The sequence below is a fragment of the Macrobrachium rosenbergii genome, chromosome 26 (genome assembly GCF_040412425.1).
Source record: "Macrobrachium rosenbergii isolate ZJJX-2024 chromosome 26, ASM4041242v1, whole genome shotgun sequence".
Lineage (NCBI taxonomy): Eukaryota > Metazoa > Arthropoda > Malacostraca > Decapoda > Palaemonidae > Macrobrachium > Macrobrachium rosenbergii.
In genome coordinates this window covers 47,521,673-47,534,796 of record NC_089766.1, presented here as the reverse complement: position 1 = coordinate 47,534,796, position 13,124 = coordinate 47,521,673, and the positions used below count along the sequence as shown (strand labels likewise).

The following is a 13,124-nucleotide window of genomic DNA, read 5'->3' as shown; positions in this document are numbered from 1 at the left end:
AAAAGGATTTATAGAGTACAGGGTTAGACCGTCCATGAGTTACTGAGCGTCATTGTGAGGTTGCTGGATGCATGGACGTTAGGACACTATGGCAAATGTAGTCTACTCTCTCTCTCTCTCTCTCTCTCTCTCTCTCTCTCTCTCTCTCTCTCTCTCTCTCTCTCTCTCTCTCTCTCAGATGAGAGATGTCGCCGATGATAATCTCCTGGTGGTGCTGACCTAAAGGGCATGAATCATTCTCCATAATGTCATTTTAGTTTTCTGTACAAGAAAACTATTGTGCCGGTTTTGTCTGTCCGTCCGCACTTTTTCTGTCCGCCCTCAGATCTTAAAAACTACTGAGGCTAGAGGGCTGCAAATTGGTATGTTGATCACCCACCCTCCAATCATCAAACATACCAAATTGCAGCCCTCTAGCCTCAGTAGTTTTCATTTTATTTAAGGTTAAATTTAGCCATAATCGTGCTTCTGGCAACGATATAGGACAGCCACCAGCGGGTCTTGGTTAAGGTTTCACGGGCCGCGGCTCATACAGCATTATACCGAGACCACAGGAAGATAGATCTATTTTCAGTGGCCTTGATTATACGCTGTAGCGGCCGTACAGAAAACTCATTGCGCCGAGGAGACTTTTCAGCGCATTTTTCACTAGTTTTATTGCCACTTGGCTCATGCAGTAGGCCTACCCGTGTTAATTAGGGCCAGGTGTGTTTCCTAAGGTAAAAATCTGGGTTAAAGAGAGATTCCTTGTTCTTCTACACTGTGTTAAAGTCAACACTGACTGATTGACTTTTCATGTGGTTTCTTATTTATCACTTTTTCATAAGTTGTTTTTCAACAGAGATCTTTCAAATTCACAACTGGTCCCTGATCAGATTCGCTGAACAGCAGAATCGCCAATATGCAGTCAATGTTTTGCCTCGCTAAAACTTCTGCAAAGTTCCAGAGGTCCTTTATTCCTCCTCAGACCGCTGGACTCTGGAACAGCCTCCCTTCTGAGGATGTCGTGCGGTTGGAACTTCTTCTTCTTCTTCCTCAGAAGTTCACGCAAAGATGCAATGCATTACTGCCCTAATACTATTCTTCTTGCGTTTTAATACATTTTTATCTATTTATCTATTTATTAATTTAATCTTTTTATTCTTTGATAAGTGGGGTCTCTTCTTTCTGTATTTCCCTTTACTTCCTCTTACTTCTTCCTAATGAACACCTTAATATTCTTTGGAAGCTTAAAGAATTTCAATCAGTGGCCCCTTTGGTGGGCTTGTTCCATATGAATAGGGTTCATCTACTGAATAATAATAATAATAATAATAATAATAATAATAATAATAATAATAATAATAATAATAATAATAATAGTTAAGCTATTGTTATCATTTTTAATATTCTTACTATTATTCTCGATATTATTACTATCATTACCTTATATTATAAATACTATTTTTTCTACTTCTTCAGCAACTGTGTGGATAATGCCGACTGTCACTGTTATAAAGGATATTATTATTATTATTATTATTATTATTATTATTATTATTATTATTATTATTATTATTATACACAGGACACGTCTTTATCGTAAAATAAATAGCTGTTCTGTGTTAAGCGGTCAATGCAAACGATGTCTTTGAGAGGTTAATTTTAATTAAATGAGGCTAAGCTAAACCAACGGACAATGAGGTTTATAATAAGTAATAATAAAGAAAATATTGTCTGAAGTCAAATAATGAGAAGAATAGAATTAGCACGAAATGAAATCAGACGAACACACACAAATATATATATATATATATATAGTATATATATATATATATATATATATATATATATATATATATATATATATATATATGTGTGTGTGTGTGTGTATGTTAAAGGCAAATAGCGAAATGCACTTAGGGACATTAGATCCACGCCAGAAGGGTTGGTACTAAACACGGCGAAACAGTGACTCGCCTCGCTGTTTCGCCGTGTTTAGTACTAGCCCCTGGGGCGTCGAATGTATTTCGCCGTGTTTAGTACTAGCCCCTGGGGGGGTCGAATGGACTTCGACCTTTCCATTTTTTCTCTTTCCTATTCGGTCCATTATACCCTCATGGGTCAAATTTAAGTGTTTGAAATGTCTTCTCAATGACGTTCGTCTCGCTGTCTCAGGGATGAGGTCCTGAGCGACAGTTTTCCGGAGAAGTTAATTCATTATCTTTGAAGCCCCCAAGTCCCTCACACGAGAGAGAGAGAGAGAGAGAGAGAGAGAGAGAGAGAGAGAGAGAGAGAGAGAGAGAGAGAGAGAGAGAAATGATTAACTTCTTAAGGTAGACATTTACTTTTGCGACAGAGAAAGATGGCGGTTGATTCAATTTTCATATTGATAATCAACTACTTTGCAATATTAGTAAACTCCTTCAACCCTTAAGTGAGAGAGAGAGAGAGAGAGAGAGAGAGAGAGAGAGAGAGAGAGAGAGAGAGAGAGAGAGAGAGAGAGAGGCTCGATATCCCTCAATTCAAACAGACAATAATTCAAATGGGAGTATAGCCATTAGCGCTCGAACGGCGCCCAAAACGACAACACTTCAGCGCCTATACGGACGGGACGGGCGGACGCCCCTACGAGGCCGAGGATGCAAAACGCCGCGATAGGGGCGCGGTGGTGGGCGTGGGGAGGCACGCCCGCGAGAATAGCGATCTCCATTGCAAGCAAATCGCCGTCAATCACGCTCCCACCCGTTCTTCTTCTTCCTCCTCTCACAATTAAGAGTTGTGGACACCATGTCTTAATGGCTGTGACTCTGGCTGGGGGCGCTTTGCCGACGAGCCGACTCTACAAAGACACGCCCTTGGCACCTGGGACTGTGTTTTGCCCGGGCAAATTTGGGTATGAAGTGCTGGTAATTCGTGCTTTTAGGCTGTGTGTGTGTGTGTGTGAGAGAGAGAGAGAGAGAGAGAGAGAGAGAGAGAGAGAGAGAGAGATTTTGGGTACAGAGATAGATGATTCACTCTTCAGATATACACGTCAGGTACCAAATTGTCCTTAATTCTTAGTCTTAGAGAGAGAGAGAGAGAGAGAGAGAGAGAGAGAGAGAGAGAGAGAGAGAGAGAGAGAGAGAGAGCCTTGAAAAATAAGTACCTGAGGAGGCACTATTCTTTTTCTTGGGAACAATTACATATAGAAACTACCACAGGCGCAATATATATATATATATATATATACATTAAGCCACAAATATCGTTTTATAATCAATTCATATATATATATATATATATATATATATATATATATATATATATATATATATATATATGTATACAATTATATACATTCATACATATATATATATATATTATACAAAATTACCAAAATATATTATTATAAAATAATATTATGTATATAAACAGTACCTTACCTTGCAGAAAGAAATTCTCCCCTAGCGCATGCGCAGTTCAGCTCCTGTCAACAATAAGTTCTCTGAAAAAGGAAAAGAAATACCCACATTAGTATTTACAAGCTTATCAGAGATGGCGCAGATATAGAATAGTTATTAATTTCTGAGGAGCGGAGATTCAGAATGATGTTGAAATTGAAACTTTTCGAAAAAGGAGTCTTGAAATTATTAAGCGTTGGTGAATATTACACAGCTTGATTTGACATGGATGGAACTTCTATTCAATATTTTAAAACGACGCTGTTTTTGTGGATTACAATAATAATATACTATATTAATAAATATGACAAAATATGCTCTTCGAACTTAACTAAACAAATATTCAAGTGTTACAGGAATAATTGTAATTGTACACACATGCATACATACATACATACACACACACATATATATAGTGTATATATACATATATATATATATATATATATATATATATATATATATATATATATATATATATATATATATATATATATATATATATATATATATATATATATATATATATATACTATATATATATATATATATATATATATATATATATATATATATATATATATATATATATATATATATATTCCAAACAGACTTTAGGCTGGAGTTAAAATTTTAAATTTCTTTCATTTTTAGTTTCTTGTAAAAGAAAACTCTTGTGCCGGCTTTGTCTGTCCGTCCGCACTTTATTCTGTCCGCCCTCAGATCTTAAAACCTACTGAGGCTAGAGGGCTGCAAATTAGTACGTTGATCATCCACCCTCCAATCATCAACCATACCAAATTGCAGCCCTCTAGCATCAATAGTTTTTATTCTATTTAAGGTTAAATTTAGCCATTATCGTACTTCTGGCAGCGCTATAGGTACCAACAACACAGAGGCCACCACTAGACCGTGGCTGACTTTCATGCGCCGCGGCTAAGAGTTTCAGGGGACGTGGCTGAGGCCACCACCGTTCCGTGGCTGAGTTTCATGGGCCGTGGCTGAAAGGTTCATAGAGCATTATACGCTGTACAGAAAACTCATTTAATTTGCAATCCAGCTACAATTGCAAGACCAGGGAGTTCTCGAGAGATTACGGAAACACACGCAAGTGCGTGCTTGCGCGCGCGCGCGGTCACGAGAGGATAAAAACGAGGTCATGAGGTCACGATCCATGAATAATGGGATTCGTTATTTACTGGGGACTATTCATTATTCACTGAAGAATAAAAGTTATACTTAAATGAGAACAATCTCGCATTTTTATGGAATAATGAGAGGGATTATGTGACTGTAATTCTGGTTTCGTGAGAGAGAGAGAGAGAGAGAGAGAGAGAGAGAGAGAGAGAGAGAGACTTTTGCGAAGGTATATTTTGGTATAAAAAATAATTCACCGTTTAGGTATAATGTCACATAGCCAATCGTTAGTAATTCTTACCTCTGAGAGAGAGAGAGAGAGAGAGAGAGAGAGAGAGAGAGAGAGAGAGAGAGAGAGAGAGAGAGAGAGAGAGAATGTTTAAGGTAAGGCTTCAAATACATACATATATATATATATATATATATATATATATATAAATTTCTGACTCACATCAGGATCGAACCCAGGTCTTTCAACTGAAAGACGAGACCGCTAAGCAATTCATGGGCTTGGTTGGCAGTGGTCTCGTCTTTCAATCGAAAGACCTGGGTTCGATCCTGATGTGAGTCAGAAATTTATTTCTGTTCCACACGTGATCGTGTGTTGATTATTTCCAATATATATATATATATATATATATATATATATATATATATATATATATATATATATATATTTATATTTATATATAAATAAGAAATTTAACTAAAGCCATCATTAAAAATGAAAAGTAAAAATATTATAACAAATATTAATCACAAAAGTCTTTTTTTATGATACAAATGAAATGCGAAGAAATGATAATTAACTGAAGAACCAATAAATAAAGGGGAAAAATACCTTAAAAATAAAAATAACAAAAAAGCAAAATAACTAAATAAATACACAAATAACTAAAGGTAAAAATAGCTTTATAAAAAAACAAAGGCAAATAACTAAATAATTATGAAAATAACTAAATTACCAAAATCACAATAATTCGGAAAATGACTAAATACAAGCCAAATGCCAAGCTCTGGGACCTACGAGGTCATTCAGCGCTGACACGGAAATTGACAGTAAGAAGGTCTGAAAGGTGTATCAGGAGGAAAGCCTCGCAGCCGCACTACGAATCAATTGTTAGAGAGGGTGGATAGCAAGATAGAAGAAAGAGAACATGAACGGAGGTACAGTAAAAGGAATGAAAGGGGTTGCCTACAGTGCGCCGCTACGGGGAACAAGTGATGGAGAAAAAAATACCAGAAGTCATCGCCGTTCCGTGTAATTACAAGGCCACTTAACTCTCGGCATTTAATGACGGTAATTACAAGATCGGACTGTAATTAGAAGCTAATGAGGCCGTTTTAATCGTCCCGCCCTGATAGGGGTATCAGGGATTCCCGGCGCGGAGGAATTTAATGCGGAAACGATAAAAATGTGAATCTATTAAGCGTTTAGAGTCGGCGCCTTTTCGGCTGTTGAAATCGGTTTATGAAAAGGGGTATGTAACCCCGTAATTAATTACAGAGGTATGTCATCGGATGATAAGAATGGAGGGTGTGTATATATATATATATATATATATATATATATATATATATATATATATATATATATGTAGAATCTACTGGTCACTTTTACCAGACACATATGTAATTCTAATAGCCACAATGCCCTCTTCACTTCTGGAATTCTTCGCTTTTTGGATATGCTTGTAACTACGAAGCCGAAATATTGAATGAGAGAGAGAGAGAGAGAGAGAGAGAGAGAGAGAGAGAGAGAGAGAGAGAGAGAGAGAGAGAGAGAGAGAGGCAGATTATTTCGTTATTTGTCGCAGTATATCAACAATCATTATAGCGTAAGAACTCTCTATTCCTACCACCTTATGCAACGCGCGTACAAATATACAGAGAGAGAGAGAGAGAGAGAGAGAGAGAGAGAGAGAGAGAGAGAGAGAGAGAGAGAGAGAGAGAGAGAGAGATTTCGTTATCTGTTGCAGTATATCAATCATCAAGATAAAATTAAAACTCTATATTCCTACAATCATTTGCAATACACACACACGCACTTGCAGAGATCAAGAGAGATCAAGAGAGAGAGAGAGAGAGAGAGAGAGAGAGAGAGAGAGACAGAGAGAGAGAGAGAGAGAGAGAAACTGGTAGCCACGGGGAAGTAATGACCACAAAACAAGATAAAAAAAAAAATGCAAGGACAACAGATGGCTTTGGAAGATTGAACCCACAATTAAAATCTTCATCTACACTCTTTCTAGAGTCAAATTTCTAGGGCGATAAGTCGCCGAGCACCTAGATTAACTCCATAGACACTCTTTAGTGCGACTTTTGCGACTCTAATGCCCATAAAACGGCTTCTCAAGTAATTCTTTACATTTTTTCCAAGGCGATCCGAGACTTTTATACGGTTCCGCTGCGATTTTTACGACCGCGTAGCTGGGGCGTAATCTAAAGCTTTTGTAGATATATCAGAGATTAGAGTTCGTCTGCTATGTAAATGAGTATAAGGTTACTTTAGATATATTTACTTTATATATACATATACATATATATATATATATATATATATATATATATATATATCAATTATTCACGCATAAATATAATACAATTTTTTACCAATCACTGGGAATCAACATTCCTATCAATAAGTCATTCTATTCCAGAAAAAAGTAATAAAACACAATAACTACACGGGCAAATGCATAAAAGAAAAATTTGAAACGTCTTGGTCAAAACATTATATATATATATATATATATATATATATATATATATATATATATATATATATATATATATATATAATTTTTTCTTATATTAATTTCAAGGTGGACTTTCCATATCCTGAAAATGGATTATTATTATTATTATTATTATTATTATTATTATTATTATTATTATTATTATTATTATTATTATTCAGAAGATGAACCTAATTCATATGGAACAAGCCCACCAAAGGGGCCACTGACTTGAAATTCAACCCACCGGGCCGTGGTTAAAGGTTCATGGGCCGCGGCTCATACACCATTATACCAAGACCATCGAAAGATAGATCTATTTTCGGTGGCCTTGATTATACGCAGTACAGAAAACTCGACTGCGCCGAAGAAACTTCGGCGCATTTTTGACTTGTTAAATAATAAATTCGTTTTTAACCTAAACCTCTTAAAAATTTAAGGGGTAAATATTGAAGTCAGGAACACGTTCAATTAAAGTAAGTGGTCATCCCTTACACTTACTTACAACGAAGAGCTTCGAGAAAAACAAAAAATTACAACGTAAAGTCTCAAAAATATTGTCGAAAATGACAGGGTGCATGGAAAAATATATATTGCTTTTCCATGCTCAATATTGTCGAAAATGACGAAGGAAATGAAAAGATATATAATTCTTTTTCATGTCGAAAGCCTGAGAAATCTTATGCAAAACATAAAGTGTCTTTACGTATGTTCTGAAGAGAAAAAAAAAAATGAAGTAAAAACTAAAAATTTGCATAAAACCACTGAATCTCCATCATCAATATCGTGTAATTTATACACGTACAACATGCACGCCGGAATCGATTACACATAATAAAGGAACCATCTGTAGTCGTCTCCAACTCCGTACTTATGTAGAGAGAGAGAGAGAGAGAGAGAGAGAGAGAGAGAGAGAGAGAGAGAGAGAGAGAGAGAGAGAGAGAGAGAATAATATCGATTACTCACTGACTTAATATGCGGAGAAAAAATAATCATCCAATACATGACAAACGAGAAGCAAGCAGGTAACTTTGTTATTATGGGTAATCCTTTACAGGCTGCTCTATGAGCAAGAGTCCGTGCTGGCATAAGGCCAGCTTAATCGATAACAACAACGGGTAATCTTAAGATAACCACACGCCACGCCCCCTAAACAAGATATAAATGCCAATTTCCACCAGACAAAGGCAGTCTGCATGGCTAAGAGCAATGCGCATGGAAACTCCTGGCAACTGCGCGGTTAGGGGGCGGGGCTTATATCTTAAGTCAAAACGAAAGCTGAAGAACATGGAAAAATTTGCTGCTGGCTTAATATGGAAAACAAGGTTGACTGACTGATTTGTGGCTATTAAAACCGGCGTCACGACATCTAGGTTATTGACGCCATAATAAAATTAAATTAGAAATTAAAAAGGAGGGGGGTGGAACGACATTCTGACATATAGCGAAAGGGTGCATGGCCCAAAAAAGGGTAGAGAACCACTGGACTCTTACATCCAAAGAACTAACAGCACACCTTGAATGTGCCTTGATTCTTATTCATCTCCCATAAGGTGCATAAAAAATGACCGTGCATACCCATTCACCTGTGCCCGCTGGTTAAATACACCTGCCACTCAGAGTAATTGCACAGGATTCCTCTGTAATGTCCCCATAGACTCAGGAATACCAATAGGGGGATAATGAGATAACTACTGTGTAACAGTAGTAGCAGTACTAGTAGTATTAGTAGTAGTAACAGTAGTAATATGGGGTTGCAAAGTCTTCATCTTGGGTCTTGAAAGAGTGGACCCTCTTTGTTTATTTGCTTATTCAAATTTAGCTTTTATCTAATTACTGTTCGTTGCTATCGATCAGAAATGAAATATTCTATTCTCTTTTCTGCTCTGTCCAAGGGATTCAAGCTTATTCAATAATGTTTACGAATTATTAAAAAAAATTTGCTACATACAAATCATGACACCCAGAAACTTTCGTCAATACTGACTTTATTTGTGTAGGTAACACTTCGATCTCTCTCTCTCTCTCTTTCTCTCTACGCACATACACATAGGACACTTTCATTTTAGACTTCAAAAGACAATTTCAGATTCGTAAGAGACGAAGATGAAAGATCTATTCACAAGCCAAACCACAAGACCATGTAAGGAGAGTTGTCACCCATAAATGAATATTAATAAAGAATTCTCTACGACTATAAACGCGTATATGGCAAAACCACTATAAAAAACAGTTACGAATAATCCCTTCAATATATGCGAGAAACATCTCTGAGGCTAATTATATATGCATCTTTTACGTTCATTACCAATGAGACTGTTTAGATTTCACAAAAAGCTGCGAGTGGATTTTTAAGAAACTCCTCTCAAATGTGATCCTCGTCATTGGCGACAAGTGATTAGATTTTGGGAGAGATAGGAATGCAACTTTCGGGGGAGACGAGACCTTCTGGAGGTGGATTACTCAGCCCTGACGGAGGTTTGTGGTCTCTGGACGCTTTTGTTAATGAAAGTTCGGATTTTTTTTTTATAATATGGATTTTTTTTTACTGAAGAAGTCAAGCAAACATGAAACACAAATGAATGCCTTTTATAAATTTTATATATATATATGTGTGTATATATATAATAACAAGTAATTATTAACGCATGGTTAGATAATATATATATATCAATATACATAGGGTCTCAATAAAATTTAAACTCACTTCAACACCAGATAAACCAAATAAGATTTATTTCTGTAAGAATACACGACGGGGTCAAGACTTAGCTTCGAACAAGGGAAATTCACCTTAAAAAGCTACTGGAAGTACGTAGACACATCTGGGGCCCAGAGGACAGTACAGAGCAGAGTTTCAGTCAGAGCCACCTACGCGCCTAAGTACCTCACGAATCCTCAGTGAGTTTGAATCTGACGCTTGAATTCTGGCGCTCGAAACGGAGAAGTTACATCCCTGCTTTGATCCACGCTATCAGTGACGACGATCCGGACAGAAGAATAGAGTATTGCGCCCTCAGATGTGATGGCCAGATGTCTGTGGTCTCTCCAGACAGCCATACCAAAGAATATTTATGATGTTTCTCTCGCCGGAAAGCTCGACTCGAGTTCACTGATCTCTCGGCAGTCAAATGCACGACCAGTTCACAAGATCTTTCGCCCTGAGAGAGAGAGAGAGAGAGAGAGAGAGAGAGAGAGAGAGAGAGAGAGAGAGAGAGAGATCACCTGAGCGATTAAAGGTCGCCTGTGCCTATCCCCCACCCCCACGTCCCAAACATGAGGAGTCAAACTGTCAAAAAGATTAATGGTGGATTTTAATATTCGCGAAATTCAGAACATGAATCATGTGAGCGTCCGTGGGTCATTGTCAGTGCTTGGAAACTTGTGGAAGTATTATTATTATTATTATTATTATTATTATTATTATTATTCCTAAAGCAAGGAATATATAGAAAGGACAGACGAGAAAAAACTAAACAGCTAAGAAAAGGTGATTAGTGAAAGAAACGTTAGAAAATTATAATAATAATAATAATAATAATAATAATAATAATAATAATAATAATAATAATAATAACATTTATCCTATATTTGATATTGACAGGACAATTTCAAATCGCATTCTTTTTATTGCAACATACACATAATGAACATATCAACATTGCATGTGTTTGTGTGTGTGTATTTGCAATTAATTATATAGCTGCAAACAAATAAACATACATTATATATATTTATAAAAAAATATATATATACACACACAATGTATATATATATATATATATATATATATATATATATATATATATATATATATATATATATATATATATATATATATAATTTTTCTGTGCGTGCGCACGCGCAGGCGAGTCTACGTATTTGTGTACAAACAAAGAAAAGAACGCACAAACCTAATAGACAACATGGCAATCACACCAGCGTGTGACAATGACGGTTAAAGAAGTTGAACATGAGAGAGAGAAGAGAGAGTTGAAGAGAGAGAGAGAGAGAGAGAGAGAGAGAGAGAGAGAGAGAGAGAGAGAGAGGTCTAAAATAAGTGAAACGCCTGACTGACGTCCTATGTAGCTAAATTTATCAAGAGAATTATGTTAATTACGAAGCATTAAAAAATCGCTATAAAATCTCTCGCGACCCAAACAACTCGCCTTAAGGGATGCCACACATCCATACATCAATTAGACGAAATTTTATTTGGCCATACACATCCTATAGCAGGGCCGTCCAACCCCATGCCCATGGGCCAAAAGTGGCCCGTTTGATTTTGAAAGTGGCCCTCTAGAGAAAAATAAGTAAAAGTATATTTCTCTTTTTAATATAAAAAAAATCTTATTCCTAAATTTTGAACAATATATATATACATATATGTAATATACTGTATATACATATACACAACCACATAATTTATATACATACATACACACAGGTGGCCCTCATGACTTTTTGTTTCTTCAGAAGTGGCCCTCAGACTAAACAACATGGACAGCCCTGTCCTACAGTAAGGAACGAAGCCAGACCTAACACATATTTAGCGAAATTTTACGCACGTATGGACATGCAGGGGTGCAGTACCTCCCTCCCCACCCCACGCAAGGGTGCATCAACCCCTCAAACATTTCTACTCCCACCCCCACCCCCACAATCCCCACTCATATTGGATACTAAAAGACACCAAATATGATGCGCTGTCCCTTCCAGCGAATTTGACGCTGATTCCTATTACTGTTCTTGCATTTTAATACTCTTTTATCTATTTATCTATTTATTAATTTATTTTTTTTCCTTTTTTGATAAGTGGTATCTCCTCTTTCTGTCTTTCACTTTACTTCCTCTTAATTCTTCCTAATGAACACCTTAATATTCTTTGGAAGGTTCTTGAATTTCAAGTCAGTGGCCCCTTTGGTGGGCTTGTTCCGTGTGAATTGTTCCACATGAATAGGGTTCATCTTCTGAACAACAACAACAACAACATTAATAATAATAATAATAATAATAATAATAATAATAATAATAACAATAATAATACATCATATTCTTTGGAAGCTTGAATTTCAAGTCAATGGCCCCTTTGGTGGGCTTGTTCCAGATGAATAGGTTTCATCTTCTGAACAATAATAATAATAATAATAATAATAATAATAATAATAATAATAATAATAATAATAATAATAATAATAATAATAAACACCATATTCTTTGGAAGCTTGAATTTCAAGTCAGTGGCCCCTTTGGTGGGCTTGTTCCGTGTGATTAAGTTTCTTCATCTTCTGAATAATAGCCCCAATAATAATCCACCCAGCCATTGCGGTCTCGTATCTCGCTAATGGCCCCCGTCCAGCGTCGGCGAGATGACTCCAGCATCGCGCCGCGTATTTAAAATGGAAATGAAACTAATTTAGTCCTCAGCCGACCATAAATTAGATAATTATCGAGACCCACTCCCAGAGCGATTTCTCGAACTGTTCGAGTCACCTCACAAAAGGCGTCCCGCAAATTAGCCGATCGGCAACTGGTTCATTAGGAATCGATAAAATCAGACTTGGGCCGGTTGAATCTTACGCAAGATAACACAAACAAAAATCGAACCAATAAACAATATAAACAATGAATAAATCAACATTCCGCAGAGGCATGCATATTTAAACGTAGAAGAACGAATCTAAACGAGAAAACTTAAATAGAAGAAGAAGAATTTAAAACAGCGTGGACATTCGGAACGGCCGCTTTTACGCCCTTTGTGGGTGATGTCACCGACAAATGGCGGGACATCAAGTTGACCGATTATCTCGACATCGCCATCAGGAGA

General features: G+C 36.5%; 1 protein-coding gene across 1 annotated transcript in view; it reads right to left on the bottom strand.

Moving 5' to 3' along the window:
* LOC136853157 (uncharacterized) overlaps nucleotides 1-3,468 on the bottom strand; it is a 75,703-nt gene extending 72,235 nt beyond the window's left edge. Inside the window, exon 1 of the mRNA XM_067128472.1 lies at nucleotides 3,405-3,468. The gene's annotated coding sequence lies outside the window, so the exon portion shown is untranslated. The remainder of the gene's footprint in view (nucleotides 1-3,404) is intronic.
* Nucleotides 3,469-13,124: the final 9,656 nt, after the last annotated feature.